Source organism: Mustela nigripes, chromosome 2, assembly GCF_022355385.1.
Source record: "Mustela nigripes isolate SB6536 chromosome 2, MUSNIG.SB6536, whole genome shotgun sequence".
Lineage (NCBI taxonomy): Eukaryota > Metazoa > Chordata > Mammalia > Carnivora > Mustelidae > Mustela > Mustela nigripes.
In genome coordinates, this window is record NC_081558.1 from 82,519,658 (window position 1) to 82,540,503 (window position 20,846).

Sequence of the window (20,846 nt, forward strand, 5' to 3'; positions counted from 1 at the left end):
AACAAAAGCAGCTTTGGGTACTAATGGGAATGTTCTAAATACTGATGGTGATGATTGCTATGTAATTGTGTAACTTGTACATATTTGAGAAAACTCATTGATCTATACCCCAAAAGAGATGGGTTTTACTTTCTATTTTTTTATTTTTCAGTGTTCCAAGATTCATTGTTTATGCACCACACCCCAAGCTCCATGCGATACGTGCCCTCCTTGATACCCACCACCAGGCTCACCCAATGCCCCACCCTTCTCCCCTCCAAAATCCTCAGTTTGTTTCTCAGAGGCCACAGTCTCTCACGCTTCATCTCCCCCTCCAATTTCCCCCCACTCACTTCTCCTCTCCATTTCCCAATGTCCTCCATGTTATTCCTTATGCTCCACAAGTAAGTGAAACCATAGGATAACTGACTCTCTCTGCTTGACTTATTTCACTCATCATAACCTGCGGGCTTGAAGCAGGCTCCCCACCCAGCAGGGAGCCCAGTGTGGCGCTCAATCCCAGGACCCTGGAATCATGACCTGAGCCAAAGGCAGACACTTAATGAATGAAGCACCCAGGCACACCTTGAGTTCTACTTTCTTAAAATCCTTCTGGAAGCTCCATTTCCTTTGGCAAAGCCATAAAGAAAGTACAACTATATCTATTCAGTGATGACTGTGCAGAGTCCCATAACAAAATACAAGAAATGTGCTTAGTATCTAGTATCTACTATGTATTCACCATGTTTTAGCCTAAAGAAAAGAGAAGGGACCCTTTCTCTAAGTACATGCAGTGGAGGCTATTGCAAGTTACCTTCAGTTGACACGTGCACATGACACAAAACTCTAAAAAGTTTATAATCCAGCTGGGCCTGGCAAAAGTTAGTTAGCAGGTGTTATTTACAAATTTAAACTTTAGTCATAATGTAACATGAATTAAAGAACAAATGAAGATATTTCTATTTATTATTTATTTGGTAACTTGAAAATGCTGGATATGAGGACGGCTAAAAATTTATGACATGTTTAAAAAAAAATACAAAACTAATGATTTTATAAACAGACATGGTATATGCTGACCAGAGAAAAATAATTTATTTCTTAGTATGATGAAGGGTTTGCATTGAATTGTTAAGTGTTTTCCTAAAATCCATTATTCTGCATCCTCTTTAAAGAACTAATCAGAATAAATTCTCCAGAGACATTGGTGAATATACAACTCTGAACAAGAGGATTTTTAAGGCCATGTCACTCAGAAACCAGTTACTAGGGCTACAGCCAAAAGCCACTGTTAACAGAATTCAGGCTTCAGAATTTTTTTCAAGTTGGAAGAAACTTGAAAATGATAAGGATAGAAAAAGGGAGGACAGTGAAAGAATTGTTTTAAGAGTCCAATCTTTAAGCCCCCAGCAGGATAATCTCATATGCATTATATACATTTAATTTTCAGAACATCATTAAGCTAATTCCTACTTTCTTCATTTTACAAATAGGAAAATCAAGAGAGGTTTAATTCAGAGCACCTGGTGGGATAGTGGATTAAGTGTCCAACTTTTGATACTGGCTCAGGTCCTGGCCTCAGATCGGTGAGACTGAGCCCCAGTTGGGCTCTCAGCTCAGCAAGGAGTCTGCTTGAGATTCTTTTCCTCTGCCCCTCCCCCAGCTCCGGCACATGCATGTGCTCTATCTAATTAAATGACTCTAAACAAGGAGAAGTTTAATTTGATCCATAGCCAGTTAAAAACAAACAAACAACAACAAAAAAAATTTCAGGAGTTTAAAATAAGGTTAGTGGGCACCTGGGTGGCTCAGTCGTTAAGCATCTGCCTTGGGCTCATGTCATGATCCCAGGGTCCTGAGTTCGAGCCCTGCATCAGGCTCTCTGCTCAGCAGGAAGCCTGCTTCTCCCTCTCCCACTCCCCCTGCTTGTGTTCCCTCTCTCACTGTCTCTCAGTCAAATAATAAATAAAATCATTAAAAAAATAAAGTTATAACATATGACTTCAAGCAGAGGAGAGACTTCTCAAAGAAAGGTTTCTCTTATGTGCAGATTTACCAGAAAAATGGAGGATTTACACGCTAATAGCATCAAAAATTCTATCTTCAGACTGTTTAGAATAACAAAAATCTCACAAATTCTCTCTGGTTACATTTCATATAATCTTATTTATCCTCAAGCCATCTATTAGATGTATAGGATTCCTGTTTTACAAACACAAAAACGGAGATTCAAAGAGATGAGGTAATTTATTCTGTATCTTTAAAAAAGCAGCCAGTTGAGCCGGGACAGAAACTTCTCTTCAAACTCCAAATCTCACATTTTTATTCCTGGAGTTTCACATATCATCTCCACTGAGGGGCCCCAACAACAGAAAGGAATATGCCCCTGAGTCAAAACAAGCCATTTATTTCCTTGGAGTTTAAACATGATCTTTCTAGTTCCCATTAATATCACACGCTATTCCAAGTGAAGACTGTTTGTTTTCATGTGAAAGTGCTTTAAATTTCTCCAAAATTGTGTTTGCAAACATCCTAATTAAAATATTGAGTAAAACTGATACTCCGAGAAGATGTCCACTGTCTGACGGGAGGCTTCAGCTGCCCCTGACACACCGTTGTGTCCTCTGAGACCCACAGCTCTGTATCTTTCATTTAAGATAATATGAACACTGGGGAAGAAGTAAGCTTGCTGAGGATCTAGTAACCACTATGTAGCCATTTATTAGGAAACACAAGACCAGAGAAGTTAGGTTCCTTTTATTTTTTTTTAAATAAAGATTTTATTTCTTTATTTGACAGAGAGAGGCAGGGGAACACAAGCAGGGGGAGAGGGAGAGCAGAAGCAGGCTTCCAGCTGAGCAGGGAGCCGGATGCGGGGCTCGAACTCAGGACCCTATGATCACGACCTAAGCCAAAGGCAGGTGCTTAATGACCGAGCCACACAAGCACCCCAGAAGTTAGGTTTCATGTGCCAGTTTACACAACCGGGTGAGGATTGCAGTCATCCTGGAAATAGGAGTCTGTCTCAGGAATTCCCATCTGTTTTGTGACGTTCCAATGTAGGTTTTCTTTTCATACCAGGAGCTTCCGATTTTATGGAGGTAAAGGAAGCAAACTTTACTATACTTAAAGGAGAAAACAGATTAGAAATAGAAGCAAGGTACTTTTTTTTTTTTTTAAGTCTAGTATATAACAAGAATATCCCACAATCCCATATTCAGAGTTAGGTGATGGATGATGTTCAGGATCAACATTCCTGCAATGGCCCAAGGGCATCATTTGCTTATAACACTTTCATTTTTCACTGGTTTGAAACGTGCATACAGATGCTTTTCTAGCTTTTAGTCCTGGATGCTTCATTTTTAAAAGTGATTGTGAGGAACAGTCGGTTTAATGACGTGGCAGAGATATATCTGAACATTGCAAACCATCAAAGACATTGTAAAATTACATTAAGTTCTTGAGTATTTAAGAGTATGAAATGTATCTAAAACACTGTATTTTTCAAAATTCAGTGTTAAATTAGAAGTTTGGGATATCAAAATGATACAGATTGATAAATATTGTCCTCCCCTTATTAATATATATTCATATAAGCCAAACTAAAGTCCTTAAATGAAACTAAAGTCTTTTAAAAATTTAAATCTTTTCTCTGTCCTTGTTTTCTGAGACAAACACCTCCCATGGTGTTTGGTAGAGGTGATATTTTCCTACATTTTAATTGTAAATTCCTGATAGCCTATAGGTATGAGGTGTTAAATGAAAAGGCGTTAACAGACATTTAGAGAGGATCTCATAGGTGTTAGTTCCTAATCATACATTTTCCTATTTTATCCTTTTAACAGTCTTGTGAGACAAGTATTAATCCCTGTCTTCAGGCCTGTCTTCACTTCAGAAAGGTGAAGTATTGCTTCCCAGGTCACACAGTTGTATATCTGACTCTAAAATACCTTCTTTTTCCAATTTAACCAGGATTGGCCACATCTGGCCTGCTTGTAAATAGTTTTATTGAAATCTGCCATGATCACTTGTTTACATGTAATCAAGGATAGAACTGAGAAGATCCAGATAAATATTTTTGTCTTTGTAAGCCATATGGTCTCTGTGGCAACTCAACTCTGCCAGTGTAATATGAAAGAACCACAGATAATTCCTAAGTCAATATCACTGTGCTCCAATAAAAACTTATTTACAAAACAAATTTAAAGGGGGGAGTGCAACAGGTCAATTTTGCCTTGCAAAATACAGCTTATCAGCCCCTCCCTGCTATGGCAATGTGTTCTGTAAAGCAGAATTTTGGTAAGTTCATTGAAAAATATAGGAAGTCTGAGAACTGCCTTTATTGTATCATTATTATTTTTTTAACTGGTTGAAAAGTTCGGGTGTTTAAAGTTCAATTTATTTCTAATTATTTGAGCATAAATCCTGTTGTTTTTGTTTTTCCAGTGCCTTCTATTAAAAGAATGCTAGAAACCCAAGCATCCAATATTAGGATGCTCTTAGTCTACAAGGAATTCTCTCAAAATAAGTACAGTATAGAATTTATATATACATTGATCATTTCGGTGCCCTATGACAGATCTAACTGAATATACAGACAAGGCTTTGGCCTTCAGAAAGGTCATAATTTAAAAAGAAAAAAAAAAATCTCCATGCAACACATCACACAGGCATAGCACAGAGCAAAGGAAAGCCTGAGATCTCTCTGCTAAATCTCCCAGCTCAGGTACAATCCCAAAGCTCTGTGAAATGCTTCTAAAATGTGTTCTCTGCCCACTTATCTTACCCAACAATACAATCCTGACTGACACCACATCTCCCAAGTGAAATGAAAAGTGGTGCCAAACCCAGATGTCCAGCCAAAGGACAAGAGGACATTTGGCAGCAGAACATGTGTTAGACGTCAGTCACGGGGAGTAAGAATTCCAGCCACAGGGGGAGGCTGGCATTGTGGGGGGAGAAATATGAAAGAGGCATGATTCCAGATTCACAATGGTCTACAAAAGGCTGTCACTGCTTGTGGACCAAAAAAAAAAAAAAAAAAATGTTACTATTATTCACCTGTATCGTTATAAAAGAGTGCATAAAAGTGGCTTTAACCAGGTTTGAGCTAAGGCAGAATGATCAAGGGATGCTTTGTTTCCAAAGCACTTAACGTTTCTTACCTAAAAATTGAAGGAACTGTCAAAACAAGAAACCAGACAATTTTACTCATTTTCAAGTCAGAGATAAAAACAAACAGTATTTTTAGTAACAGACCATATTAGCATTTAGTATGTTCCAGGCACTGTTCTAAGTGTTCACAAATGAGAAGTTAGTTTAAGTTCTTAAAAAATTTTATGAGGTAGCTAAGTTATGCTCTATTTTTACAGATGTGGAAATGGAGACAGACAGAGGCCCTATCACTGCTCCCATCACACAGCTCCCGAATTCACTCTGTGTTCTTAACTGCTTATGCTGCCTGATCATACCTTCAAAGGCAGCAATCTCGGGCATTCAAGTTTCTCTCTCAGAGGCTCTGTTTTCTCATGTACAAAAGGGGGATCAGAATCTTTTCCTCACCCAATGGTTATGAAGATTAAAGAAATAAAATGCAAATTATCCAAAAGGATGTTGAAAAGATAATGCAAAAATGTTCACATTTTCTGAGCTCTTACTATATGCCATGCACTGTGACAAAAAGTTTGCACACTTAATCTCATTAATTCGAAGCAAGCCTCATAATATAGATACTAATATCATGTGTATTTTACACATGAAGAAACTGAAGAGTGACACACTTAAACGGTGCGCTTAAAATCATGCTAGATCTAGTTAGAAGAAAAGCCAGGCCTCCAATTCCAGGCACTAGGATGTGTTTATTACAAGTTTATTCCTTTCTTATAAGAAAAAGGCTGTAGCTGGCAAGGAATGAGGAAGGTTGTAGGTATTTGGAATCTTTCTGATTATCAAGCAAACCCTTGACCGAGGGACTAGTCATATAACCAGCACCTCTTTATCCTGGAATTGACCTTTGGAAATCCCAACTGAGGTGCTATTGGGAGTATAATAGAAAGTAGGACAGAAATCTCAATCGCCCAGTTTTGCTCCATAGAATCACTTACAGTGCCTGTTACAGGATAAAATAAGTATGTGGCGGGTACCTGGACTTTCACAGCCCCCCCCCAGCTGAATTTCACCCCATCTATTTGTGTCAGATTTTTCAATATCTAACAACAGAATGTTCACAGCGGGTAACAGAGATATGAAAATTCTTAATGAATTGTCAAGTCAAAGCTAAATATACAGAACAAAGTACCTAAAAGCTTTAGACCTTCTCTTGAGGGAGAATGAGTTTCCTATGCTAAAACATTGGAACAACCCCTTCGAATTACTCGTGACCTAGGATTACAAGTAGATATTGTCCTAGTAGATATTGTCTTGTGACCTAGGATTACAACAGATATTGTCCTAGGCCACCAGTGAGGGGACAGAATAAGTTCATACTATTTATTACTGGTTCAGTCCTTTAAGTTTTTGCCTTCATTAAAAAAAAAGTAGGAGAGAGAGGAATCCCCTATGGCTTGTCGTAACTACTCATGTTGTCCTTTGTTCACAAAATTTACAATTCCCTGATAACCCATTTACTTCAGAGCTCAAAGCATGTACTCAGAGCAGCTGCCACACAGTTTCATGTGCCCAGAGCCATATCTACCCCTCCCCTAGGTGTAGCCCTCCCTCCTTCTCCTTGGTAGAATCTGGGCGTGCAGCATAGTCCTAGACTTTTCCTTCTCACCTGGTATATTTTCCCACCAGGCATTTTATTTCCTATCACTGAGACAGACTCTTCACTCTCCAATTTACTAGTAGCTACTGTGCAATGCCAGCCCTGCCCAAAACTTAGAGGTCAGTCCCTCCTGTGTTTCCAGAGTGACAATGTCCAATAGAAACATAATGCGAGTCCCACATGTAATCTTAAATTTTCTAATAGCTGCATTAGAAGAGTAAAAAGAGTTAAAATCAATTTAACAATATATTTTACTTAACCTAATTTATCATAAAATATTATTATTTCAACAGGTAATAGAAGGTTTTTGGAAAATACTAATGAGGTATTTTATACTTTTTTTAAGTATTAAGTTGTTGAAATCTGGCACATAGTTTACACTTATAGGACATCTCAATTCAGATGCTAAATTTATCAGAAATACTTGATCTAGGGGCACCTGGGTGGCTCAGTGGGTTAAAGCCTCTGCCTTTGGTTCATGATCCCAGGGTCCTGGGATCGAACCCCGCGTCAGGTTCTCTGCTCAGCAGGGAGCCTGCTTCCCTTCCTCCTTCTCTCTCTCTCTGCCTGCTTCTCTGCCTGCTTGTGATCTCTGTCTATTGAATACAAATAAAAATTTTTTTAATAAAAGATTTTATTTATTTATTTGACAGAGATCACAAGCAGGCAGAGAAGCAGGCATAGAGAGAGGGAAGCAGGCTCCCGCTGAGCAGAGAGCCCGATGCAGGGCTCGATTCCGGGACTCTAAGATCATGATGTGAGCCGAAGGCAGAGGCTTTAACCCACTGAGCCACCCAAGCACCCCGATAAAAATAAAATCTTTAAAAAAAAGAGAGAGAGAAAGGAAGAAATACTTGATCTACACAGATTTCATAGAATGTCGAGGTGAAAAAACAGACTGACATACCCAAGTTGTTCCCAAACATAATTCAGTTATTGGAAAACTTAAGTATCAGTTTTTAACATTGCATTTTAATTAAAATTTAAAATACAGTTCTTTAGTTACATTAGTCTTTTATAAGATATGAGAGCCACATGAAGCTAGTGGCCACCATATTGGATAGTGAAGTTCCTGAGGATGTAAAGTCTGCCTTCATTAGCTGCTCAGCTTTGAACTGCCTCATAGGACATCTTCTATTTCTACTTCTTATACTCTTCTCCCTGTACTACATCAGACAAACTGAATCACAAATCGGTTTGTTAGGATTCAACTGAGTGATAACCAGATCATGGGACTTAATATGGATGAAGCCATCAGTAAGGAGAGAGTCATCATTAGTGAACTCCTGTCTCAGAAATTCAGCTAAAGGACTAAAAGAGTGGAGAGGAAAGACATCAAGGTTAAGTGAAGGAACCTGGGTTGTTTTTTCAAGGTATGGAAACTTTCAAATGTTTGAAGACAGAAGAAATTCCAGTTTGAAAGAATACACTAAAATTATGGGGAAAAAAGGGAGCTCTTAGAGAGAGCCATATATGGAGGTGAGACAGATGGATGAACAGAAATAATTAATATTAATGATTAAGAGTGAGACTTAATATTAAAGTAAAGTCTAAGGACTCATAAATCCCTGAATACTGTCCTAAAGTTAAAGTACAACTTTCCGCAAAGAGTGCTCCTACAGAATTATGGACATGATAGCAAAATGAGAATCAAAATACCACTTGGGTACTGATTGTACAATAAGACCCAATTAATCAATGCATAACTCTAATAAAATGCTGAACTGGAGACTCATGAGAAGCTTCCTCTTCCTCATTTTCCCTCACATCCCCAATTTTAAATCTTGAAACCTGCACACAAAGACATGCCCACAAGGTACCAGAGTAAGATAAATGGCTGGGGCTACAACTGGGCCTTCAATTCCCAGCCCAGACATTGGAAGATAAAATTGGTGTTTTCTTAATTTCTTCTTTTTAAAATAATACTTCAAAATTACATTTGTAGAATCCTAGGTAGCTCTTTAAAACATTACTCTATTATACCCCAACTCTTTTTTTCAAAATTGGGGTACTCCTGGAATGTCTAGGGTATTGTTAAAAATACATTTTATTTTTTTCACTGTCCCAAGACTCATTGTTTATGTACCACACCCAGTGCTCCATGCAGTACGTGCCCTCCATAATGCCCACCATCAGGCTCACCCAACCCCCCACCCTCCTCCCTTCCCAAGTCCTCAGTTTGTTTCTCTGACATTTTGAAAACAAATTATGGAATATATTTACAAGAAAAGTTTCCTGGGCATGCAAAAGTTAAAAAGAGAATCCAAAGGTCTGGATCAAACCCTCACAACAAAGGCTGACATTACAAGTTCAGAATTTTTGCCTGGTTACAGAAAGTTTGCTTCTGACTTCTAGAGAATCACCTTTGTGTGTGAGCTTCTGAGCTTCAAACTGACCCTGAGCAAATGCTTATCAACTCTGTCAAGGTACCTTTGGTTAAGAAAGATCTGTGTAAAGGGCATATGGGGGGCTCAGTTGGTTAAGCGACTGCCTTCATCTCAAGTCATGATCCCAGAATCCTGGGATCGAGTTCCATGTTAGGCTCCCAGCTCTGTGAGGAGTCTGCTTTTTCCTCTGACCTTCTCCCCTCTCGTGCTCTCTCAAACTCTCTCTCAAATAAATAAATAAAATCCTAAAAAAAAAGAAAAAAAAAAGGATCTGTGTGAATACTCAGGACTAATCTCCATCTATTAGGAGAAAATTAGCACCTATATCTCACCTCCAATATCAGCTCCAGACATAAACTAATTAAAAATTGTAATAACAACAGTAATTCTCCATTTATGCAGCCTTCTGCTTGGGAATAAATCTCTTAAATAGCCACATTCTTTTCTAGGGAAGCACAGGTTCACAGAGACTGTAACTGTTCCTGCAGGCAATTCTCAACCTTGTCTGACAAGAGAATGAAATGATGTGACTAAGTGTGACCCACAACAATTCACTGTATTCCCTTTACGGGCCAAATACTTCAAACAGGAATTGCTTTATGATCCAGACTGGCTACCCAGATATGAAATGCTGCCATCAAAACAAATCTGGAAAATTATCAAGTACAGCACGTTTTAAAGCTGCAGCTGGATAATGGGTAGATTCATGCATTTATTTATTTGTTTGTTTGTCTGTTTATTTATTTTTGAAGACAGAAGAAATTCCCATTAGAAAGAGTACACCAAAGTTAAGGGGGAAAAAAGGGATCTTAGGGTAGCCATTTATGGAGGTGATACAGATGGCTGAACAGAAAACAAATTAATAGTAATGATTAAGCCTGAGACTTAGTATTAAAAGTCTAAGGACTCATAAATCCCCAAATCCTATCCTAAAGTCAAAGCACAACTTTCCCAGAAGAGTGTTCCCTAAGGAATTATGGAAAATACGGTATTTTTTTTTTATGAATGCAGCCAAAATAAAAACATTACAAGAATCCAAATCCTCTAAAACATTACTAAATCCAAATAGTGTAACTATATTTATAGAAAAAATGAAGACATATGTACATATATAAATGCACATACATATTATGTGTAGAATAAAGATTATATATAGTTAGAATTTCAGTTTAGAAAAGGATCATACTATAAATTCATTGGCAAGTCTCCCACCCAATGAGAGATTAACCAGAGAAAAAACCAAAGCCTGGAGACAAAAAACAAAACAAAACAAAAAAACCTCCTTGAAATTATAAATATATCTAAGGAATACATAAAATTTCAGAGTTTCCAGGCATTTCACTTGGATACCCTAAGAAAGACTTCCCACTCCCATTTAGTGTTTTTATGTAATCATTCAAAAAATATTGATAAAAGAACTGCTATGTGCCCAGTTCAGCATCATTCACTTTATCCCTACTTTCAGAAGTGCCAGGATTCACCTTCATTCCCGGAGGAGGGTGTGTCTCTGGAATCAGTCCCTTCCCCAAAGATGAAATCATGCAGGACCACTTAGAGGTAATGGAGGAACTAGCAATTGAAGCAGGAATGCAGAGTGCTGTTGTCTCACAAGTGGATTACAAACTCTTTTGTTTCTGGGATTAAAAGAGAAAATGGCGGACTTCTGATGTGTGGATCCCAGAGAGGAAAAGGAAAAACCACAGCTCTGATCTGGAAGGAGCTGGCGTTGTGGAGAATGACTGTGTGACAAAAACAGGCATCTGATCTGAAGAACTGACTTCTTTGGATCATAAACTAGAATTCCTTGGAACCTAACTCAGAACCAAGAGAATGGGATAGTGCTCTCTTAAAGACTCACGGTTTTAGATGATCCTCCCTGGGAGATTCTGGACCAGCAGAGGATAAGCAGCTCCTTTCATACCATATTACAGTCTACTGTCCACACAGGCACATTTGGCAGCAGGAAGTAAAGGCAAGTTTGACTGCTGGAACTGCAGGTTCTCTCCTGCCTGCTCAGGTGTGGGAGTTGACAAAATCTCCCCTCTTTCATACCGCATAAACTCCTGGGGTTCTTGGCTAGGTCAAAAGGTGGGGGGAAGGAGCCCTAAGTGGAAATTACTAGACTTATGTTAATCCAGTGAATGAGGACTGGAGCTAGGTTTCCTCTGGATGACATGTGCAACCTGAATTTGTGAAGCAGGTCAAACTCAGCATTCACACACTCCTGTGTTAACCTACTTCTCAAGTCATCTCAGACTTTATGAAGCAGTGGGTAATAACAAATGAACACTTGACTGGGAATCAGAAAGCCTGTGTAGTAATAATAGCTCTGCTTTTAAGTAGCTATGGGACTTTGAGAAAGCTTCAACTCAAATTCTTTAGTTATAAGTATTTGGACCACATGTTCAACGGGCCCTTATCTGTCTATAATCTTATGAATTTAATTTTAAAATACTTTATTAAAAAAACTCTTGCAATGAGCCATTAGCCTAGCTGAAATCTACCACCATCAGCTCAAGAAAATATGAGTTTTCTCCAGAATATAAACTCTTTATAACGATTTAGCTTGGGTTAGAGAAAAATCAATACCAAGGTTGGACAGGCTAGAGAGTTAATAAAAATAATTACACTCATTATTATTAAATTTTTTTTAGGTGTTTGCACTACTCCAGGTGCTGTTTTATTTCATCAACCTTATAAAATGTGTGTTGCTTCACAGACGAGGAAATTGAGGCTCAAAGGGTTATATAATTTGTCAACATCATAACTCATATGTAGAAAATATAGGTTTCAAATGCAGTTTTTCCTGTTGTTGAACCTGGAGCACTTTAGCACGGCCTTTCAGGAAATAAACTGGACTCTGTTCAAGTGACATCATCTTTTTTCAGTCTCCACCAATATGCTCAAAAATCAATGTTGGTTACTTTCACATTAATGAAAATTGAGAACTCCAAGGCCAGACAAAATACAAAAATCCACCATATGTTTTAGATGCACAGACCTTACTTTTGATATTTTTTAAAACTTTATTTATTTGAAAGAGTTTACACAAGCAGGGGGAGGGGCAAAGGGAGAAGAATAGGAATAAGCAGACTCCAGGCTGAGCAGGTCGCCTAACCCTGGGCTCTATCCCAGGATCCTGATCTCATTACCCAACCCCAAGTCAGACACTTAACCAACTGAGTCACCCAGGCACCCCACTTTTGGCATTTCTACCATAAGAAAGCTCCAGATTGTTACCTACTCAGATTCTGTAGAGCAGTTGGATCATGTTCTCCCATTACAAGGTGTTATTAATAATATATATCAAAATGTTATCGACAAGTAGAAATAGTTAAGGAAAAACAGTAATTTCAAGTCTTGAGGTAAGTTGTAGTTTTCAAATTCTACCAAGCTCAGGGCACCTGGGTGGCTTAGTTAAATTAAAACTCTTGATTTTTGACTCAGGTCATGATCTCGGGGTCATAAGATCTCTGGTGTTGGGCTCTGTGCTCAGCTGGGAGCCTGCTTGAGTTTCTCCCCCTCTGCCCCTCCCCCTGTTCATGCACACTCTCTCCCCTGCACCCCCCATCAAATAAATAAATTGGATTCTACCAAACTCTTTCTATGCATGTTGTTTCTATCTAATTGTGAAACCATTCTTATCCAAATAAATTATAGTCACTTAAAGAGGAGCCAAAACTTTAAATAACATATATGAAAATAGTAGTGAAATTGTGTCATTTGTTGAAAACAAACAAAAACTGTTTGAAAATGCAAATGCTTGGCTAATGGAGCTCTAAGATACTTTCCAATTGCTTTAAAGTCAAGCTCCTTTGTTTTTCTAACCTGAACTGTATGATTACGTGTTCTGACAATAGATGGATCGTTCTTTTTTTTCCTTCGTATTTTATCAAAGAGAATGTTGAAATTGCATTTACACTTATAACCCTCCCAAGCCTAAGGAACATACGAAAGAAAATACTGAGTGATGATATATTATGCAGAAGAAGATGCCAGATATCTTCCCTTCTGAGTTCCGAAATTCTCATAAAAATACATTATGCAAAATAAATCTTGCAGTGTAAATTATCTGTTAGCAAATGATATTCTTCAGTTTCATTTCTAAATTATCTAAAATGAATTAGGATTTCATATTGAGCTGTCAACATGAAATTCTACCAACTGAAATATAGATTGGATTTTGAGAAGAAAATATGAAGTGGCAAAAGTCAGGTTTCTTTTATACCCCTCAAGTTTAGGACTGCATTCACATACCCTCACTAGATTGTGAAAAACTGACTGAGTTTTAGGCAATATCTTAAAGTTGTTTTATTTTATGGGTGACAATTTGTGCAAAACTTAAAGGTACTAATATTCTCTTTAAGAAAAGAGTAAATATCAATAGTTCTAATAAAATGTACTAAGTAAATCCAGAGTTCTTTTTATTCACTCTACACAGCTGTGCAAGGTCATGGTTTCTTTGAAAAGCAAAGTTATGATTCAGTGTTACCAATAATGTGCAACTGATTAAAATGAAATTATTGGATTCTAAGCATGGGATGTATCACTGTGACATTTCCCATTAATCTTTTTTTAGCTTTGAGATTAAACTATGAAGGAGTCTTCTGGTCCAAGATAACCAGGTTGACACCCCATTTACCATGAAGACAAACATATTGCTATCATCAATGGAACATGAGCACCAATGCCAATCTAAGGAGAATTTCTGTTTTTGAGGCTATTCGTGTGAGCAGAAAGGTAAAAGAAGGTTGAATTAATGAGCCAACTTTCCCTAATTAAATGCCTGTTGTCCCAAAACAACTAATAAAAAGTTATATGGGAGTAAGCACTTCACCTCATCAAAACAGAGTAATTCTCTCCCCACAGCTCCAGATACATATCCAACTGCATATTTTTCATACTTTATAAGCTTGTCAAAATTAATACCTCTAAAACTCAGGTTTTCATTTTCTTTTGTTATTTTTGTTCCTTCCCCAGGGTTACTTATGTCAATAAATGGCACAGGGCCCACTCTGTTGCTCAAGTCAAAAACCCAGGTGCCACCCTTGATTTCATGCTTTCTTATACACTACAACAAATCTATCATGTCCTATTGGCTTTATCTATAAAAAACACTTTAAATATTTTCTTTTTTTTTATTTTATTACTGTCATTCTTATCCACCATCATCTCTGACCTGGACAACTGAAATACTTTAACAGGTTCTCCCACACACATTCTGATAGTCACATCTCCAGGGAGCAACCAGAGTAATCCTATTTATTAATAAAATGGTAAGCAACAGAATTGCTTTAAAAGCCTTAGGTGGCTTCCTGGTACTCCTGGAATTACTCTGTCTCCACCCCAGACCCCACCCCCAGACAACCAGTAATCCATAATTGATTTTTCTTTCTTATGTTAGGAGGAAACTAAGGACTCAAAGTCCTGACTAAAAGACTCAAAGTCTGAGAAAGTTAAGCTGTCCACTAAAGACCCACCATGTTCTATGTTGAGCTTCAGTTCTTGAAAAAATAAGGAAATTATGGATGATTTCCTGATTGAAAAACACTGCCTAGAGAAAGTATGACAAAATTTTTCCACGAGCTGTGTATATGTTCATAGAAAGAGAGAGAGATGACTTCAGAGGACCTTAAACATGGAAGATCTGTGGAGGAAAAGATCCTAATCCCTCAAGTATCATCCCAGGTTCATTCCCAGATTCAAACCTTTTTTTCTTTTTTTCCCCAAGATTTTATTTATTTATTTAACAGACAGAGATCACAAGTAGGCAGAGAGGCAGGCAGAGAGAGAGAGAAGGAAAGAGGCTCCCTGGTGAGCAGGGAGCCTGATGCGAGGGCTTGGTCTCAGGATTCCAGGACCATGACCCAAGCCGAAGGCAGAGGCTTTAAACCACTGAGCCACCCAGGCGCCCCTCAGATTCAAATCTTGATTTTGACGCTTTTTTTCTACCTTTATCCATCTGAACTACACCAACCTACGAAGTATCTAGAAGATTATTAGAAGGCAATCACCTGATTTCTACAAGTCTAAGGAAAAGAGAATAGATTCTAGAAACAAAACGCAAGTGACTTGGGCCAGGGCCACAGGCATAAGCTCATGATAGGACAATTCCTTTTTAGGGCAAGGTATGTTGAGATGGCACCAGACCTAACAAATCGAGATATTTGTATCTAGGGCTCCTGGGTGACTCAGTTGTTTAAGTGACTGCCTTCAGTTCAGGTCATGATCCCAGAGTGCCAGGATGGAGTCCCACATGGGGCTCCTTGCTCAGCAGGGAGTCTGTTTCTCTCTCTGACCCTCCCCCCTCTTGTGCTCTCTCACTTTCTCTCTCTCTCAAATAAATAAAATCTTTAAAAAAAAAAAAAAGATTTTTATATCCAAATATTCCCATGTACAGTCTCACTGGCCATCTCATTCAAAATATTCCCTAATAAATATTTCATCAAGGCTTCTGAATACAAATGCTCCTTCTGGTGAGGCTACATAAACAAATGCAAAGTCAGTGTTTTGTAGTCACTTCTTTTGGCCATTTTGGCCTTCCTGATATCAAACAGAATTTTTCTCCCTTTGTATAAAGTTGGAGGAGAGAAGGTTTTCCAATAAGAACTCAAATGTCAAAGCTACAGAAGCCTCAAATATATCACTTGAGTAGGCTTATTTACCATGTCAAACAATGAATTTATCATCTGTCTACGACAAGGGGATTTTAAGCCTCTGGGTACTAAAACTGCTTTGCTCTACAAGAGTCAAGATAACTACTAAATTAATTTAGTTTAATTTTTTCTCTCATGAATATTTTATAAGTCCTTTTTTAGAACATCTAGATTTTCAAGTACATTTTCTTATTAAACCCACACTAACTTTAATTTTAAAAAATTTTAAGATCAAATGTATATGTCATTTAAATGTCTTTCCTGTCATAATCTCATCTGCAGTACAAATAGAAGTGGCCATGGTTTAATGTCATCTGTCACGTCAGTGAAATCTACATAAGGAGGATTGCCTTTTTGCAATGTAAAAAATTTAGGTCTCTATATTGTGATTACCAAGGACAGATTTCCTTAAAGAAAACTTCTGACTTAAATGGACAGAGCGATCTTATTGGAAAATTTGTATTAGGTATTTTAAAACTCAATTATATTCTACTTCCAAAGCACAATGTGCATAAGTTCACAAAATGTTGTGGATTATGAAATAATTTAGAAGTCTCCTTTTTGAACCAAATACTGTTCAAACATACCACATATTTTACAATAGCGAATTTGAATTAAATAAATACAAGTCTTCTGAGTCTGAGGGAGGAAAATATAGACCATAAAATTAAATCCATGTTTTTCAGCTGGAGACACTGTTACCTCAACCACTCCTACTCTCCGTTGCCCCTCAACTTAGACCCCTCCCCCACTACCCCTACCTCAGCCTCCTCCCAGGGGAACTTTTGCTAATGTCTGGAGATTTTTTTTGATCATCACAATTACAACAAAGGAGGGGTAGTTTGATGCTAATATTTCTAGGTAGAGAATAAAGATACTGATAAATATCACACAATACACAGGACACCTCCCCACAACTAAGAATTACCTGCTCCAAAAAGTCAACAGTGCTAAGGTTGAGAACACCTGAATTATACAAATCAGGAGAACTGAACTATGGAGGAGGGAGGTATTTCCTCATAAATAGACCACTTTTTTTTTAAGATTTTATTTATCTATTTATTTGTTTATTTTGACAGAGACAGAGATCACAAGTAAGCAGAGAGGCAGGCAGAGAGAGAAGGAAGCAGGCTCCCTGCTGAGCAGATTCGGGGCTGTATCCCAGGATGCCGGGATCATGACCTGAGCTGAAGGCAGAGGCTTTAACCCACTGAGCCACAGGCGCCCCATAAATAGACCACTCTTGAAAGAGTTCCACAAATGGCCTTAGCTACATAATGCCAGAACTTGATTTCAAATTTATGAATCCAGAAATAAGACGCCAAGGACTGAATTAATACGATGAAAATTGTAAGGAAAAATAAAAATTGACAATCACATTCACAAACATTTCAATTCCACAAAAGACCTGAAATGTAAAAAAAGCATCCTCATCATCACCATCATGGTCATCTTTCCCATATAATGGTTGAGGAAACTAAACCTGTTAGAAGCTAACAGACTTTCCCAGACTTTTCCTTAGAAAAATCATAGTATAGATGTACACCTAAATTTTGTGACTCCACATTCAGTGCTTTCCTCACTTCTCATGTATATTTCTATCACACCTCTCCCAAAATAAAACATAATGAAACCTACAGTGTATGTGGCACTTGGTACCCGGGTATGTGTGAAGCAGTGAGAGTGAAAGAAAGGATTTTAGAAATGGTAATGGCAGGCACCTGGGTGGCTCAGTTGGATTAAGCCTCTGCCTTCGGCTTGGGTCATGATCCCAGGGCCCTGGGATCGAGCCCTTGCACCAGGCTCTCTGCTCAGAGTGGAGCCTGCCTCTCTGCCTACTTGTGATCTCTGTCAAATAAATAAATAAAATCTTTAAAAAGAAAGAAAGAAAGAAAGAAAGAAAGAAAGAAAGAAAGAAAGAAAGAAAGAAATGGTAATGGCATGGTGTTTACACTTGCTTCTTTCACGTTTGCAACAAAAAACCCAAGAACTTCTACAATCCCTTAAAATTCTACCACAAATGAGCATACAAGGTGTCTCTGATGGCAGGTGCTCTAAAAGGTAAACAAGTCCCATGGTCAGTCCCAAAGCAAAGCATCATCAAAATGACATAACAATGTCTATTCATCCTCAAGATATTAAAATCATCACTGTCTCTGGGTGCAGAAATATTTTTGCAGCTCAAGATATATGTTTATTACCTTAAACCCACTGAAGGAAGGTTGTTGGATAAACTGAGCAAAGAACAGATCTGGCTTCTGAAGCCCTTAGGAAATCACACAAGGGGCACTGGAATAAGCAGTTCTTTCTAGACCAGGCTATTTCCCTACTTTAACATGTCAATTTGTAAAGTATTTTAAACTTTTGTATTTTGATTTTTTCACTGGTAAAATGAAAAATAGCTACTACTTAGGTGTGGTTGTACAAATGAAATGAGACAGATTTATAAAATGCATCTTGATTTTTTTAAAAGCCAATAAATAGATACACAATGTCATTACTCACTGTTAACTCTATGCCTTTATTACTGATGCTATTTCTACTAGCGTATCCCCTAAAACAGGTGCTCAAGTTACTGGTAAAAAGAGTATTGTTCAAATTTTAAGCCAGTTCAAATGGGCTTTGCCAAGAATAATGGTTTTAAAACTGTCCTGTAAAACACTGTGAGAAGCAGCTGAGAAAAACAGGTTATATCCGACAGAGGGGGATATATTTACATAGACACCTCATTGAAGGCAACCCTTGTAACAGACCCTGTCAATCTTCATAACAGCTATTCTTTAGCTAACAGACCTTTAACTTCACTTTGGCAATACACTCAGCTCTGTGATGTGAACAGACTCGTCTAAGCCATCACTGCAATCCCATTTCCCTTAAAGATCAGCATGTAACCTAGACCTGACCAATGATCTATAAGGAAAAATCTACTGGATGGAGCAGGTTCTTGTGACATGTTATCCTCTGTGATTTAAAAAGGGAGAGAGAGAGAGAGATGCAAATGAAGATAGCTCTTTGCTTCTTTCCATGTTCCCTATTTTGATAATATGGGTATAATGAAATGTCTGGAACCAGAGCAGCCCTCTGTCAACCATGAGGCAAAACACTTGAGTTCCAAAACTAACATGGAGAGAATAGCAGAGGGGGAAGATGAAAAGAGAATGAGTCCTAGATGACATTATTTCCTGCCCTGAAACCCCTGCATTCCAATGGGTTGTTAAATGTACCCTAAATGTTCTCTTGTTTTAAGCTAATGTTTGTCAGGTTTTCAGTTATTTGTAGCTTAAGTATCTTAACTCATACACCCACATGCCAATTCTACTTGTGCGCTCTAAAGATCTACTTGCCGGGAGCATCTGCTGTTGGCTCAGATCATGATCCCTGGATCCTGGGATCAAGTCCCGAGTTCAGTTCCCTGCTCAGTGAGGAGTCTGCTTCTCCCTCTCCTTCCTGCTCCTGCTTTCTGCTGTTATCTCTCTCTAATAATTTTTTTTTAATCTTTAAAAATATATATATTTTTTTTATATTTTTATATTTATATATGTGTATTTGCCTGTTGTCATAAAATGTAGCATATTTCCATTCCTTTATTTAAAAAAATCATGTTTTGTTAATGGAAGAAAGAAGACCTCAGACAAAAGGCACTGGAAAAGTAACATCCTCTTCTGCTTCACGGATCCAAAAAACATGGCATTATTTTTCTCACTTCTGTTCTCTGCTAATACAGATTCCTCAGCTGGGAAAGCCCCTTTCTTCTCTATCTAGCAGCTCTATTTCTAATCATTCTCTGACTGCTAGCTGAAGACCTGCTTCTGTGAAGGCTTCTCCCAAGCAGAATGAGACAAGTTCAACTTTGGGTTCCTACAGAAGTCAAACCGTCCATTTTTTGGTTTTGTTTTGTTTTACTAGCAAGAAACAGAATACTAGCTCAAGGAAAATGGTGAACTGCAGGCTTCCTAGACTATTAGGGATAAGAAAAGAACTAGCTTAAGTCAAGGGCTCAAATTAGGTGGTTGGGAGGCCAACATATTTCCATCTCTCCTTGATCCTGTCCACGGTGTTAGTCCATTCTTAGGAGTGTTTTTGTTTTGTTTTGTTTGTTTGTTTTTATGTACAAAGATGGATTTTGGAAATTTAAGGTCTGATTCCTCCTCCCAGATGCTTTAACAGAAAAGTAAATATTTTTCTATAATCTCACCAAAAGTCTTGGGACTTAACTCTCGTTGGCCTGGCTGGAGTCCTGTGCTCATGGCATAGCCACAGGATACACTCATTAGTACGGAAGCTGCAGGTAGGCACCATCTCACACAAACCCAATGGACTGAGAAACAACAACAATTCCCCAGATGAATTTGGGAAAATGGGAACATGATAAAGATAGGAAGAAACCATGTCTACTACACCACAACACCTTCCATATACCACCACATTATCTCCTATTAATTAGAAAAAAAAATGTTGATTGTTTATTATATTCCAGGCACCATTGGTTCTCTCTCCACTAAGCTGTGCTCCTCAAGGTCTTATTCGAGGCATCTTGTGTTGTTATCATCTCTTTGATTATTTGTCACTTCACACCAAACTATGAAATCCTCAAAAACTGGGCCTTTATCTTATTCCTCTTTCCATTTTTAAAACCTCCTATGGTGCCAGCTTAGCACATACTATTCACTCAGTAAGTTTTTACTGAATGAGTATATTAACACTCCAATTTGAGTTAAAGTAATAGTAAGTGTACTCACCATGTTAATTGTAAGTAATGCCCAATATGCATTTTGCAGCTTTTGCAGACTGTTAGCAAAAGGGGATATTCGTACAGAAGGAAACCAAATGACTAAGCACAGTTTCAAGTGGCCACCCACGCAGAGACGAGAGAGGAAGTGGAGATATCACAGATGTACAGTTGTGTTGCTACTAACTTTAGCCCTAGTCACATACTGAACAGGGGAAACACTTCAAATATCGAAGGTGATGGGGCAGGCAAAGAGTGCTTTCAAAAGGATGTTGTAACCACTCTTCAAAAACAAAGAGGATCTTAACTCTCTAGAGAATGTAGGTCAC